This window comes from Choloepus didactylus, chromosome 16 (genome assembly GCF_015220235.1).
Source record: "Choloepus didactylus isolate mChoDid1 chromosome 16, mChoDid1.pri, whole genome shotgun sequence".
Taxonomy (NCBI): domain Eukaryota; kingdom Metazoa; phylum Chordata; class Mammalia; order Pilosa; family Megalonychidae; genus Choloepus; species Choloepus didactylus.
The window spans coordinates 81432790-81449576 of NC_051322.1; the positions used below are offsets into that span (position 1 = coordinate 81432790).

Below are 16787 nucleotides of genomic sequence, written 5' to 3' on the forward strand. Positions count from 1 at the left end.
CTTTAATAATTAAATAGAAAATTATCTGTAGAATTTTCATATATGCCCTTTATTATGATAAGGAAGATTCCTTCTACTCCTAGTATTCTAAGTGCTTTTATCAAGAAAGAATGCTGAATTTTGTCAAATGAATTTTCTGCATCTGTCAAGATGGTCATTTCTTTTGTCTTCATTGTGTTAACATAGTGGATCATATCAATTGAGTTTTTATGTTGAACCAACCTTGCTTACCAGGGATAAATACCAGTTGATAATGGTGTATGATTTTTTAAATATGCTGTTAGATTTAGTTTCCAAGTATTTTGTTGAGGATTATTGCATCTATATTCATAGGATATTCTAGAATTTTTCATTTCTTCTGGTATCTTTATGCAGTTTTGTTATGAATGTAATGTTGACCTTGTAGAATAAATTATGGAGTCTTCAATCCTTTACAAATTTTTTTGAAAAGTTTGAGTAGAAAGAGAGTTCTCTTCTTGGAATTTTTGGTACAATTCACCTATGAATACATTTGGTTCTGGGCTTTTCTTTGTTGGCAGGTATTCTAGTTTGCTAATGCTGCTGGAATGCAAAACACCAGAAGTGCATTGGCTTTTATAAAAGAGGGCTTATTTGGTTACAAAGTTACAATCTTAAGGCTATAAAGTGTCCAAGGTAAGTGATCAACAGTTGGGTACCTTCAACGGAGGATGGCCAATGATGTCTGGAAAACCTCTGTAGCTGGGAAGGCATGTGGCTAGCATCTTCTCCAAAGTTCTGGTTTCAAAATGGCTTTCTCCCAGGACATTCCTCCCTAGGCCGCAGTTCTTCAAAAATGTCACTCTTAGTTGCTCATGGGGTATTTGTCCTCTCTTAGCTTCTCCAGAGCAAAAGTCTGCTTTCAGGGCCATCTCCAAAATGTCTCTGTAAGCTGATGCTCATCTCAGTTCCAGTGCATTATTCCAAGTGCCCCTCTTGCCTGTAGCAAGCTCACTTCTTCTCTCTGAGCTTACATACTACTGGAGTAATCAAGGCCCACACTGAACAGGTGGGGCCATGCCCCACCATGGAAATTATCTCATCAGAGTTATCACCTACAATTGGGTGGGTCACATCTCCATGGAAACACTGAAAGGGTTCCATTGTAATCAGCACTTAAATGTCTTCCCCACCCACAAGATTGCATCAAACAACATGGCTTTTTCTGGGGGAAATAATACAATCAAACTGGCAGAGCAGGTTTTTGATTATTGATTCAATCCCTTCACTAGTAATTGTTTTCTTGAGATCTTCTATTTCTTTTTGAGTCAATCTATTCAGTTTTACATGTTTTGAATAATTTGAATAATTTGTCCAATTCATTGAGGTTGTCTAACTTATTGGTGTACCTTTGCCCATACTATTATCTTATAGTCTTTTTTTTCAGCATGGTAAGTAGTATTGTTCCTCTTTTAATTTCTGATTTTCCTTATTTGTATTGCTTTTTTTTGTTTTGATGCTATTTTCTATTTCATTTTTTTCCTCTGTAATCTTTGTTATTGCCATCCATTGCTCACTTTGGGAATACCTTGCCTCAAAAAATTTCTTCGTATCACTTGTGAATTACATTTTTACCTTATGGTTGTTTATGTGCATGTTATTTAATTTCCACATATTTGTTAATTTACCATTTCTATTTCTGTTATTGATTCCTAGCTTCAATCCATTGTTGTCAGAAGCAATGCATTGTATGGTTTCAATATTTTATTAATATATTGAGACAGGTTTTGTTACCTAAAAATGTGGTCTATCCAGGAGAATGATTCATGCACACTTGAGAATAATGTATATTATTTTCCATGTTTTTTTGGCAAAAGTGTTCTATATATGTCCATTAATTACAGTTTGTTTAGAGTATCATCCAAGTTTGTATTTCATTATTGATTATCTGACTAGGTACTCTATATATTATGGACAGTGGTGAATTAAAATCTCCTACTATTAATATAGAACTGTCAATTTCTCCTTTCAAATCTATCAGTGTTTGACGTATTTTGGGGCTCTGCTGTTAGGTGCATTTATATTTATAATTGCTGCAACTTCTTCTTGAATTGACCCCTTTATTACTTTGTAATAACTGTCTTTGATCCTCATAATTCTTTATGGCTTAAAGTATATTTTATCTGATATTACTGCAGCTATCCCAGCTCTCTTTTTTGTTACTTATTGCATGGCATATATTTTTCCATCAATACTCTTCCAATCTACTTGTGTCTTTGAATATAAGTAAATCTCTTAAATCTAGTATATAATTGGGCCCTGGTTTTCATCCATTCTACCAATCTGTGTCTTTTGACTACATAGTTTAATACACTTAAATGTAAAGCCACTACTGATAATGCCAGACTCTCTTCTACCATATCAATACTTAGTTTATTTGTGTCTTATAACATTCATGTCCCCAATTTTTCCATTAATGCCTGTATTTTTATTTATTTATGTTCTGTGATTTACCATTATATAGCTAGGGTTCTCTAGGGAAATAGAATCAACAAGAGATGTCTAAATGTATGATTTTATAAAAGTGTCTCACACAACTGTGGGGATGCAGGAGTCCAAATTCCTAGTTTGAATTGTAATTAAGCAGGCAACAAAATGACAACTCTGATGAAGGCATTTGATGAACTCCTCAGGAAACACTTTGCTGGCTAGCCAAAGAAGAAGTGAAGGTCCTCTATCTTGCTTAAAAGTCTTCAACTGATGGGAGTAAATCCATCTGATTGAATACTCTCATTGTGGAAGATGTGCCATACATTAATGTAATTAGTCACACTGCAGCCAACTAACTGATGATTTAATAAACCAGTCTTTTGGTTTATTAACCAGCCACAAATGTCCTTACAGTAATGGTTAGGCCATTGTTTGAGTGACCAGACACCTGGGCACCATCACCTGGCCAAGTTGACACATGAACCTAACAAGCAAAGTCCTCCCATTGTCAACTTTGCAGGTATACACATCAACTTAAGCCATACTTTATCTTCAACAAGATGTCAATAACAGACACATAATTCACCTAAGAGTGCTCTGCTGTCCTACATACAACTGGAAAATGTACTAAACCTCTCCAGAATAGGGTGCAAGTCCTTGGGTGATATTAACTATTAAAATTGATTTCCTTTAACATAAATACTGCAAAATGAACAATGCAGCTTATGTCTTATGATAAGGGGATAAAATAGAGAAGAAAGCAAAGATGTTTGCTTTACAGACAAATAAAAACATACACATAACCAATCAAGGAGGGACTATTAATGTCATCATTGTCCTCATTTCTGTGACTGGTCACATGGTCATAGTTCATATTTATCACTACCTTTTTCCACTACTCATTCAATGTTTCCTTTACCTTCAGCAAGCAATTCAGCTGCCTATGGTTCTTTGCCTGGTGGAGTGACCCAAATCTTCATTCCTGAAATATCTTGGTCATTGTTATTCCTGCCTGGATTGTGTTGTTGCAGTTTATGATTGACAATAACCACAGGACATGGCAATACTAACAGATGCCCTAGGGGATCCCCTGTGTTCCAGAAAATCTCTTCTTTACTGCCATTGTATATTGCAGTGCTATTTCCCCTTGATAGTCAAGATCAATCACCCTGGCCAGTGCAGTAATCCCTTTCCTTGTCTGTTGATTCAGAGGCACAAGAAGCCAAAAGTGGCCAGTTGGCAGTCTTAACTTCCAGTTCAATGGAATTATTGTTGTTTTTCCTGGTGGAAGCACTCATCCTTTGGGAACAAAGACTTGTAGACAAAGAGAGCTTAAGCTTGCAGGGACAGGATGCAAAAATTATCTTAGTGGATCACTAGGAGTGATAGTGAGAAGTGCCACTCCTGTTTCCACCCCTTGATTTCTGGACCCATGAAACCTAGATATGGGAAAAACAGCACCATAGATCAAATGTTGATTCAGAGCATACACTGTCTCCTGGAGAACACTGACCTAGCACTGCAAGTATGGCCACCTAGTTGGAATTGTAATTGAGTCTTCAACAGGCCATTCCACCATTCTATCAACCAAGCTGCCTCTGGATGATGGGGAACCTGGTAAGACCAGAGAATTCCATTAACATATGCCCATTCCCTGACTTCATTTGTTGTGAAGTGGTTTCCTTGTTAAGAAGCAATGCTATGTGGGATACCATTTTTGAGGATAAAACATTCTGTAAGTCCAAGGATGGTAGTATTGACAGAAGCATTTCATGCAGGGATGGCAAACCCATATTTGTTGTATTTGTCTATTCCAGTAAGAACAAATCACTGCCCAGTTCATGATGGAAATGGTCCAATGTAATCAACCAGCTCCAAGGTAGTAGGCTGATCACCTCTGGGAATGGTGCCATATTGGGGAATGAGTGTGGGTCTCTGCTACTGGCAGATTGGACACTTGGCAGGAGCTGTACCCAGGTTGGCCTTGGTGAGTGAACATCCATGTTGCTGAACCCATGCATAACCTCCATCCCTACCACCAGGACCATTTTGTTCATAAGCCAATTGGGCATTGGGAAATGACTGGAGTGGCTGTAGAAAGAGGGTGATTGGTATTCACCAAACAGGTCATCATATCCGCTTGATTATTAAAATCTTCTGCTGAAGTCTTTCTCTGGTGAGCACTCTCATGGGACACAGATATCTTCACTTTTTTTATGCCCATTCAGAAACATCTATTCACATACTTCTTCAGCAGAATTCTTTGTCACAAAATTTCCAATCATGTTCCTTCCAAGTCCCTGATGATCCAGCTAAACCATTAAGCAACAGCCCATGACTTAGTATACAAGCACACCTGTGATCAGTTCTCCTTCCAAGCACAGAGAACAACCATGCTCACTACTCTGAGATCTGCCAACTAGAAGGATTTCCCCTCACCACTGTCCTTCATGGACATCCCAGAGAGGGGTTGCAGTGATGCAGCTCTCCACATTTGGGTGGTGCCTGCATATCATGAAGAACAATCAGTAAACCAAGCCTGTGTTTTCTCTTCCTCAGTCAACTGTAAGGAACTCCCCAAGATGCCATAGCTGTGGGTTGGGAAAGAGAAGGTAATGTGGCAGGAGTGGGGGCCATGGGAATTTGGACAACTTCCTCATGTAACTTTTGCCTTCAGGACCCACTTGAGCTCTATCTCATATACACCATTTCCATTTTATGATACAGTGCTACTGTGCATGCCCAGCTTTATGGCTTGGTGGGGTGAACAACACCCAGCTCATGATAGGTAACTCAGGCCTCATGACAACTTGGCGGCCCATGGTTAAGTGTTCTGTCTCTTCTAAGGCACAATAGCAGACCAAAAGTTGTTTCTCAAAAGGATAGTAGTTATCTACAGAGGATGGTAAGGCTTTACTCCAAAATCCTAATGAACTGTGTTGTGATTCTCTATAGAATCCTGCCAAAGGCTCCAAACAGCATCTCTATTTGCTACTGACACTTCCAGCACAATTGGTTCAGCTGGATCATATAGTCAAAGCAGCAGAGCAGCTTTCACAGCAGCCTGGACCTGTCACAGAGACTCAACTTCTTCTGGTCCCCACTGAAAACTAGAAACTTTTTTGGTCACTTTGTAAATGGGCTGGAGTAGCACACTCAAATGAGGAATATGTTGTCTCCAAAATTCAAACACACTGACTAAGCATTGTGCCTCTTTTTTGATTGTAGGAGGGGCCAGATGCAACAGCTTATCCTTCACCTTAGAAGGAATATCTAGACATGCCTCATACAACTGGACACCAAGAAATGTTACAGAGCTGAAAGTCCCCTGTATTTTTTTTTATCTATTTCCCATCCTCTGACACACAAATACCTTATCAACAAATCTAGAGTAGTTGCTAAGTCTTGCTCACTAGGTCCAATCAACATGATGTCATCAATATAGTGGCCCAGTATGATGTCTTGGAAGGGAGAAATGATCAATAACTCTGCAGACAATGTTATGACATAGGGCTGGAGAGTTTATATGCCCCAGAGGCAGCATAGTGAATGTATACTGCTGGCCTTGCCAGCTGAATGCAAACTCTATCTTGTGGTCCTTAATAACAGCTATTGAGAAAGAAGCATTTGCCAGATCAATAGCTGCATATGGAATAGAAGGGGTTCGGTTGATTTGCTCAAGCAATCATAACACATCTGGAACAGCAGCTGCAATTGGAGTCACCACCTATTTAAGCTTATGATAATCTACTTTCATCTTCCAAGACCCAACTGTTTTCTTCACAGCCCAACTAGAAGAGTTGAATGGGATGTGGTGAGAATCACCACCCCTGCATCCTCCAGTTACTTAAGAGTGGCATTCATTGCCTCTTTGTTGCTCAGATGTGGCCCTCTCTCTCTGGCTAAGCCAACTTGAAAGGTGAAATCACTGCCCTCCCCCCTACGTGGGATCAGACACCCAGGGGAGCGAATCTCCCTGGCAACGTAGAATATGACTCCTGGGGAGGAATGTAGACCCGGCATCATGGGATGGAGAACATCTTCTTGACCAAAAGGGGGATGTGAAAGGAAATGAAATAAGCTTCAGTGGCAGAGAGATTCCAAAAGGAGCCGAGAGGTCACTCTGGTGGGCACTCTTATGCACACTTTAGACAACCCTTTTCAGGTTCTTAAGAATTGGGGTAGCTGGTGGTGGATGCCTGAAACTATCAAACTACAACCCAGAACCCATGAATCTCGAAGACAGTTGTATAAAAATGTAGCTTATGAGGGGTGACAATGGGATTGGGAAAGCCATAAGGACCACACTCCACTTTGTCTAGTTTATGGATGGATGAGTAGAAAAACAGGGGAAGGAAACAAACAGACAAAGGTACCCAGTGTTCTTTTTTACTTCAATTGCTCTTTTTCACTCTAATTATTATTCTTGTTATTTTTGTGTGTGTGCTAATGAAGGTGTCAGGGATTGATTTAGGTGATGAATGTACAACTATGTAATGGTACTGTAAACAATCGAAAGTACGATTTGTTTTGTTTTGTATGACTGCATGGTATGTGAATATATCTCAATAAAATGAAGATTTAAAAAAAAAAAAAAAGAGTGGCATTCATCTCTGTAATCTCTCCAGGAATCTAGTATTGCTTCTGGTTTACTATTTTGCTAGGCAGGGGAAGTTCTATTGGCTTCCACTTGGCCTTTCCCACCATAATAGCCCTCACTACCTGAGTCAGGGAACCAATGTGAGGATTCTGTCAGTTGCTGAGTATGTCCATTCCAATTATGCATTCTGTAACTGAGGAAATAATCACAGAATGGGTCTGGGAAATCACTGGACCCACTGTGAAATGGACATGAGCCAAAACTCCATTGATCACCTGACCTCCATAATCCCCAAATCTAACTGCTGGACAAGGGTGACATTTTGGGTCTCCTGGAATTAATGTCACTTCTGAATGAGTGTCTAATAATCCCCCAAATATCTGATCATTTCCTTTTCCCCAATGCACAGTTACCCTGGTAAAAGGCTGTAGGTCCCCCTGGGGAAAGCTGGAGGAAGATTAACAGTATAAATTTTGGGAAGTGTAACAGGGTCCTTCCCCAAGGGTACCTGGCCTTCCCCTCCTACCAGGAGGTCTGGATCTGTAAACTGTCTCAAGTCTGGAAATTGATTAAGGGACCCTGACTCTCTGTTTTCATAAGTCAAGGTAGCCTTTTGTTCAGTTGACCTAGAATTCTGCTGATTATACACTCAAACAAGAATCTAGTTGACTGTCCAACTATTTTAACTGCTAGGTACTCCATGATCTACTAGACATTGCCATAAGTCTCTGAGAGTCAGATTATTTTGACTGCTGTCTTGAGACTGTTTTCCATTATGGTAGCCATGCTCACCTTGTCTTTGATGATTAACTGCTGTCACTTGGCTTCTGCTGACTCAGAATCCAATTACCCCATTGTGTTTAGGGAATCCAGCTCAGTGCCAGCAGTTCCCACAGTAATATCTGGCCTACAGAGAATGGTGACTAGAGTTCTTCAGAGATGATGGAGCTAGTCTGACAAATTTATTCCTCACATAGCTGGTAAAAGGTGTGTCCTCTGGACATTTCAGGGTTGTGTGAGCAGGCTTTCCATGATAAAGCCACTCTAACATTCCAATCTCTCTAAGCCTTTGAATTCCCTCCTCTACATTATTCCAGGGTAGTCCTGGCATTTCAACCTCAGGCAACAGCAGCCAAATTTTGATCCATGTTTCAGCCAACCACCCAATTAATGCCCTTTCTAACACCTCAATTCATGACATTGAATGCAGAATCTCTGCTTAGTGGGCCCATATCAATAAATTCAGCCTGATCCAACTTCATGTTCCTTCAACCATTATCTCACACCCTTAATATCCATTCCCATGTATATTCTCCTGATTTATGCCTGTATAAATTGGAAAACTCATACAGTACTTTTGGAGTGTACACTTCCTCATGGGTCACACTTTATACCTCACCCTAGAGGACCTGATGGGACTTTAGTCTAGTTATAGGTCTTGAAGCAAATACTGGTGGTGGTGGTGGGTCACAAAAAGGACTAGAAGAATCCCTCAAGCTATTTAGTTCAGGACATTCCATGGCAGTTTCATCTCCTGAAACAAGATTAATCTCTCCAGACAGAGGAGTGAGGGCTGCTTCTTGAGGGGAGGAAATTACAGGTTTATCAGACACTGAAGGGTTAATCTCTTTAGATGGTGATTGGATAGCAGACTCCTCAGGTCAGATTGGATGTTGGGAAGCTGTTTCCTCAAAGCAGGCTGGAGGTTGGGTAGCTGTCTCCTCATGACAGACTGGAGGTGAGGGTCTGTTTCCTCAGGGCAGACCACTACAGTTATATCTAACAATGACTCAGCAGAATCCAGGGTTCCAATGTCCTCACTGCCATTATTATCAATCCATATGTCACAATCCCAAGTTTCATGATCCCATTCTTTTCCAATCAATGCCTTTACTTTAGCAGACCCCCTGCAAGTTGAGATTTTAGTTTACAGTGTAAATCTGCTACTCACACAATGAGAATCTGGGTCTATTTTTCAAGAATCTCAAGTCTGCAGCTACAAGAAACAGGATTTCCTTTCAGGGCACAAATATAAACATTTACATCTGTCATATGGCACTGAAGTTTCAAATTTGAAGGCTTTGGCTAATCCCTTTCTCTTATAACTTTATCCCATGTATCTAACAACAACCAGCCAACATCATTATGTCTCTTAACTCTGCAAAACTCTGTTAAGGTGTCAAAAACACTGTCACCCATAGCCTTGCTTCATACAAGAGTATGATTAGGAGAATCAAATGGTGATATTTTGCATATCTCCAATGTGAAGTCATACCATGGGCTGTCAGTATCAACTTGATTATTGGAAATGGAGTCATTACTGCCTTTGAATCTAACCAGAGAAGAAAACCAACTGTAAAACCTCATTTTAAGATTCTGTTTCTCAAGAACCACTCTTGGTACCAAGTTTTATTAGTTAAGGTTCTCCATAGAAACAGAATCAAAAAGAGATATCTAAATATAAGATTTTATACAAGTGTCCATGCAACTGTGGGGACGATGAGTCCAAATTTCATAGGGCACTTATCAAACTGGCAATGAAGGTGTTTGATGAACTCCTCAGGCAGTGAACTGGCAATTCTGATGAAGGTGTTCAATGAACTCCTAGGAAATGCTTCAATGTTTAGCTGAAGAAGAAGTGAAGGTCCTCTATCTGTCTGGCTTAAAAGTGTTCAGCTCTTTGGTTTAAATCCAGCTGATTGAATTCTCTCTTTTTGGAAGGCACAAAATGATGTAATCATTGATGTAATCAGCCACAGCTGTGGCCAACTGACTTCTGATTTAATAAATCAGCTGTTCCAATTTGCTAATGCTGTCTTTTGGCAAAATACCAGAAATGGATTGGCTTTTATAAAAGTGGTTTATTTGGTTACACAATTTCAGTCTTAAGGCCATAAAGAGTCCAAGGTAAGGCATCAAAGTTGGGTACCTTCACTGGAGGATGGCCAATGGTGTCCTGAAAATGTCTGTTGGCTGGTGTCTGCTTGCTCTGAGGTTGTGTTTCAAAATGGCATTCTACAAAGTGCTGCCCTTGGGGTGTTTTCTCCTCTCTTAGATGCAGCTGCTCTTCAAAATATCATTCTCAGTTGCTCTTCAAAATGTCACTCACATCTGCTCTCCAAAATGTCACTCTTAACTTCTCCAAGTTCCTTCTGTTTGTTAGCTATTTATATGGCTCCAGTGATTTAATTCAGACCCACCCTGAATGGACAGGGTAACACCCCCATGGAAATTATGCAATCAAAATCTTGTCCACAGTTGATTGAGTCACATCTCTATGGAAAATCTCAATCAATAATTTCCAACCTAATCAACACTAATATATCTGCCCCCACAAGATTGCATCAAATATAATAGTGTTTTGGTGTTCAAAAAACATCCAATTGCCACATTCCACTCCCTGGTCCTGAAAATGACTGGATCTTTCCATAAACAAATTACATTCATCCGATTGCAAAATCATAAAAACTTAAATCATTTTGGTAACAACAGGTAAGTACCAGATCCCACCAAAATCAGTTATAGTTGTGGTCTGTCCTAAAGTAAAATTCTCCTCTGACTGTGGGTTTGTGAAACTTAGAACATGTTATCTACTTCCAATATTCACAGGAGAGAAAATCATAGGATAAACATTCTCATTGTCATAAGGAGGAACTGAAAGGAAAACAGGGTTCACTGTACCAAAACAGTTCCTAAAACACACAGGACATATTTCATTTGATTTCAAAGTCTGAGAGTCATTTATTTAACCATGTTGTGTCACTGGGGCTTGAGAGTACAGGAGTCCAATCCTTTCCAAGGGCCTTCATGGCAGCTCCTTTCTCTCACTGGGGTGAGTGCTGCAACATATCCACACATTGGGGAGACCACCTTCTTCTTGGCACCACTCTCCTCAAACATTGGGGTGTCAACCAGACTCTGCCTTTCCAGGGCAAAGACTCTCCCCAGTCTCCAGGGAATGTGCTCCATTCACTCTGGGGCCTGGGGTGGCAGCACTGTTCCTGAACATTGAGGTGGAAGGCCTGCCCTCTGCCTCTGGGGCAAATACCCTTTCCATGTGCGTGGGACACTCCTGCACTCTCCCAGCCTGGGACAACTTGCTTCCAGACCTCAACCTCCATGTCTCTGTCTTTGAAGAAAATTTTCCTTCAACTTGTTCCTTATTCATTTCCTCCAGTCCAGACCAGCAATGCTTACATTTATACAGATTTCACAAAAATTCTGTAGGCTTGGCATGCAGTTTACAAGTGTAGAAAGCATCAGACAAAAGGACATTCCAAAAATCCTTTCTGGATACCTCCATCTCCAATCTGTACTGAAATGATGGTTGGGTTCCATGTTTGGCTAAATCCTCATGTGGGCTGTAGCTTTCAGAAGCCCAGAATCTTCCAAACCACCAGTTTCTGGTTTATTTGTACCCAAGAATTCAGTTCTTAGCTTATCTCTCTCCACTCCCATTTTACTATTAGCTGCAAGGAGAAGCCAGACCACAATCTTGATATTTAGTGTTGAAGTCTCTTCAGCTAAGTACCCCAGGTTGTCATTTTCAAATTCTGCCTTCCTTCCAACACCAGGATTCAACTTTGCAAAATTATCTGCCACTTTAAAATAAGGATCACCTTTCTTCCAGTTTGCAATGAAACATTCATCATTGAGGTTTGAGACCTCATCAGAAGTATCTTTAGAGTCCTTATTTCCACCAACAGTCTCTTCAAAGTTGTCTAAGCCTTTTCTATCAAGCTCCTCACAATTCTTCCAGAATCTTCTCCTTATCCATTTAAAAGCTGTGCCAACATGTTTGGTATTTGCAAACTCAGCAGCACCCCACTTCTCTGGTACCAAAACCTGTTCTGGTTTGCTAATGCTTCCTTTTTGCCAAATAATAGAAATGGATTGGCTTTTATAAAGGGGGTTTACTTGGTCACACAGTTACAGTCTTAAGGCCATAAATTGTCCAAGGTATGACATCAACTGTTGGGTACCTTCAGTATGGAGGATGGCCAGTGGGGTCCTGAAAACATCTGTTAGCTGGGAACACAGGTGGCTGCCATCTGCTTGCTCTCATGTTGTGTTATTAAATGACATTCTCCAAAGTGTTGCTCCTGGGGCATTTTCTCCTCTCTTAGCTGCAGCTGCTCTTCAAAATGACATTCTCAGTTGTTCTCCAAAATGTCACTCACATCTGATCTCCAAAATGTCACTCAGCTGCTCCAAGTTCCTTCTGTTTGTCAGCTTTTTATGTGACTCCAGTGATTTAATTCAGACCCACCCTGTATGGGCAGGGAAACACCTCCATGGAAGTTGTCCAATTAAAGTCTTGCCCAAAATTGGTTGAATCACATCTCCATGGAAATACCCACTTAATAGGTTCCAAACTAATCAACACTAATATGTCTGCTTCCACGGGATTGCACAAAGCTAATGGCATTTTAGGGAACATAATCCAAACTGGCACACCAGCCTTCTGGTTTATTAACCAGCCACAAATGGCCTTGCAATAATGTTAGGCCAGTGCTTGTTTGACCAAACACCTGGGCACCATCACCTGGCCAAGTTGACACATGACTCCAACTGTCACAACCATATTGAGTTGTTTCTTTTTCTATCTGGATATATTTTAATATTTATTTCCTTTGCGGTTACTAAGTGGTTTAAATTTAACATCCAGGTATATAACAATCATACTTATTTTGATACCCCCTTAACTTCAATGACATACACATATAATTTACCTATACCCTTCTCTATTCACACCTATTCCTTTGTGCATGTTATCACATATACCTTTGTACTTTGTATATTCCAACCCATAGATTTATCATTACTTGTCATGTATTTGTATTTTAGCACATGTAGGAAGTAAGAAATGGAGTTACAAACAAACAAACAAAAAAAATACACTGGCACCACAATTCTGGAATTATTCTTACCCAAATGTTTAATTTATCACAGGTATGCATTTCTTTATGTCCATTCACACCACTGCTTAGTATCCTCTCCTCATGTGAAGAAGTCCCTTTAGCAGGCTTGTGGGACACCTCTACTTGTGAGGAACACCTTCAGCTTTAGTTTATTTGGAAATGTCTTAATCTCTCCCTCCTTTTTGAAAGAAAATTTCTCCTGACATTGTTCTTTTTTGGCACCTGTTTTCTTTCAGCACATTACGAATTTCAGCTCACTGTCTTCATTCTTTCATGTTTCCTGATGAGAAATCATCAAGCAATCTTATTTGTATTTCCTTGGTCATGACTCATTACCTTTTTCTTGAAGCTTTCAGAAGTCTCTTCTTGTCCTTTGCATTCCACAATGTATTGATCAGTAAATGTGTGTATTTCTCATCATGATTTTCATGGTTTGTATCCTCTGAGAGGCTTGGATGTGTATAGTCACATCTTTTGCTCAACTTGAGAGGTTCTCTCTCAGTATTTCTTTGACTAGTAATTCTGCCCCTTTCATTTTTCTCTTTTTGGGACTCCTATGATTCATACTTTAGTATCCTTAAAAGTGTCTCCATGATCTCTAAAGCAATTGTCATATTTTATAATTCTTTTCTTATGTTTGCTCCTCTGCCTGATTTATATCAATTACCTTGTCTTTGTGTTCACTGATTCTTTCTTCTTCCCTTGAAACCCTTCTGGAAATTATTTCAGTTATTATCATCTTCAGCTCCAGTACTTTTGTTAGGTTGGTTCCTTTCAAAATCTGTATCTTTACTAAGATTCTCATATGGCCTAACCATTGTTTTCCTGCAAACTTTAGTTCTTTCTCTGTATTTTCCTTCATCTCCTTGAGTATTTTGAGATCATTTTAAAGGTTTCATTTGGTATGTCCACATTTTGGCCTTCTTCATTGATGGCTTCTGAAATTTTATCCTTTTCCTTTGGATGGAACATCATTTCCTGTTTGTTTCTCTTGTACTCTTGTTGCACACTCTATATTTTAATATGTTAACTCTGGTGTTTATTCCCTGAGGTGTCTGTTTCTTGATTTTGTAACCAGCTGTAATAAGACAGATTTCCTTGAGCATTGGCTCTCTTATCAGGAATGCCTGCAGAGAATGAATGTAGTGTGCATGGTTTTCCTTGTCTTTATGTGATTGTGTCTTGCCCTGTTCTTTACTTGTTAGTTGTTTTCTAGTTCCCCTGTTTTCAGGAGTTTGTACCTTCTGTCTCCCAGAAGGTAGACATCCTGTTCCTAGGTATTTGAAGTCCACAAGGTATTGCTTCATAACATCTGGCTCTATAGCTCTTACATGCCTTTCAGTACCTCAAGGTGCTATTGCAGCTGGGTTGAGAGGCAGATTGGGGAGGACTTTCTTGTCAACCTTTTCTGCTGAAACAGGGCCAGTGACCCATGGAGGGTTGCAGACCAGGTCCCAAATGCCCTGGTTAGAGAGTCAGGAAGGGCATCAAAAGCTTCCTTCACTGTTCTGAAAGCTGAGCTCTATTGACCTGCCCAAAAAATGCATCCCTTCATCTGTCTCCTGCAGCCATGAGGAAGAGTAGTTTCTTCAACTTACCTCTGCCTCCTAGAGTGTGTTGAAATAATGGCTGTCACCATTGCCTTTGTAAGTGTGGTTTGTGAGAGTGGCCACCCTTAGTACTGTGCTCCAGCAATCCAAAGTCATCAATCAAAAGCTGTAATCAGTTCTTTGCCATGCATTTCCTTGGTCTTGGGGAAGAGGAATTTTGTGTCCCTTGCTGTCCCCAGCAATCTAGCTAGAGGTTGGGCCCATGGTGGAATGCAGCAAGAGTGAGATAAGGGTGCCAGTAGCCACTTTTAGGGGAGGGCAATTTTCTGTTCCTTGCTAAAATTAGTCAGCCACTTCCTTCTGTTCTTCCTGGATGCTGTACAGTGTTCTTCTGGCCTCTGTAGATGCAAAATAGCTGTTTTAGATAGATCCTGCCTGCCTAATAGATTTTATAGTGGAATTATTGAGTCTTGGGGCTCCCTATTCCACCATCCGCATGCAGTCTTCTGGTCACCTGCACCTATTTTAGATCCAGCAATTTATCTTTTGCATGCTTGAGAATAATGAGTGTCTAGGTCCTCCAAACTCAAGTATAGCAATTTTAAAGGAAGTATATTTTTCATAGTAATTAAAACATGGTAACAAACAAAAAGCCAATTATTAAGAGAATGAATATTTAAAATAAAAACTATACATCTGATGGAACACTCCTAACAATGCTCCATAAACACACACTGAATAACCTGATTTACAGATGGTGATCAAAAAAGTCAGCTACAAAATAATATATATTATATGATTCAATTTTAAAGAAGGTTGATTATTCATGGTATTCAGTGTCTGATGTCAAAAGAAATATATATTCAGATGAACTAAAACAGAGGAAGATCAAGACCAATAATGTGTTGCTCTCTAAGTAAAGGTTTTTTTCATATTTTTTCATTGAATACTCCATAAAAAGTTATCTCTTGTCCTCCTAGTGTTTCCTTCTCTTGGTAAAGACCTTTCTGTATAGTTTCCTGATGTAGAAGCTATGCTTAGTCTGAGCTGTTCTTGTCTACATGAAGGCTGAAGCTCAGATGAAATCTATTATAGGTAATTACAGACATAGAAATCCTCCCAGGATAGTGCAATCATGTTATTTAAGGATAGATTGTAAATAAAAGCAATTACACATTGATTACTTTGACAGAGAAGTACACTTATGTGTAAGTTCTTTCATTTTTTAAAAGATCATACCTGTAATTAAAGACTCGTCCAAATGCACATTTTTAATGAGTTCTCTGATGTTTCCTAATGGAAGAATTATATCTAAAGGTTTTCTCACACAGGTGGCAGACATGTGGTTTCTCCCCAGTGTGACTTCTCTCATGTTGTATAAGGTGAATATGTTGACTGAAGGATTTTCCACAAACAATGCAGACATATGGCTTCTCACCAGTATGAGTTCTCTCATGTCACCTAAGGCTAACACATGTGCTGAATGATTTTCCACACAGAGGGCAGGCATATGGTTTTTCTCCAGTGTGAATTCTCCCATGTTGTCTGAGGGCAGAACTATCAGTGAAGCCTTTCCCACATTGATGGCAGACATGTTGTTTCTCCACAGTGTGAGTTCTCTCATGTTGTATAAGGTGAATACATTGACTGAAGGGTTTTCCACAAACATCACAGACAAGTGGTTTCTCCAAATTGTGAGTTCTCTCATGCTGCCTAAGGTTACCACAATGACTAAAAGATTTCCCACATAGAAGGCAGACATATGGTTTCTCTTCAGCATGAGTTCTCTCATGTCTTTTGAGGGTAGAAAAATCAGTGAAGTCTTTTTCACATAGATGGCAGACATGGTTTCTCCCCAGTGTGAATTCTCTCATGTTGCCTAAGGTGATAATGAATTTATGGTATTTTCTTCGGCAGCACATATATTAAAATTGGAATGATACAGAGAAGATTAGCATGTCCCCTATGCAAGGATGACGTGAATTCATGAAGCATTCCATATTTTTAAGATTTTCCCTTGGGGTGGAGTTTACTCTGTGAAGGGCTTGCAGCTGTCCTTCCTAGGCACATAAATACAGTATTTTCCATGGTTAAAAAAGAATTTATGCAGCTGTATACTGGTGTTTCTAAGTGTGTATTTTAATTAATGTACTCTCCATGTGTATGGATTATGTCAATAATCCATATGTCAATCAAGAAAATTAAATTTTTCTAACCTGAATGATTTTTCCAGTTTTTTCCCTTGTAAATTTTATATCATCAAATTCA

General features: G+C 39.6%; 1 non-coding gene and 1 pseudogene across 1 annotated transcript; one reads left to right on the plus strand and one right to left on the minus strand.

Moving 5' to 3' along the window:
* Nucleotides 1-16227, minus strand: part of LOC119511382 — a 114921-nt pseudogene extending 98694 nt beyond the window's left edge.
* Nucleotides 16228-16420: 193 nt separating this feature from the next.
* On the plus strand, nt 16421-16525 carry LOC119511924. The gene has a single exon (XR_005212270.1). It is a non-coding gene; the product is annotated as a U6 spliceosomal RNA (small nuclear RNA).
* The last annotated feature ends 262 nt before the right edge of the window (nt 16526-16787 follow it).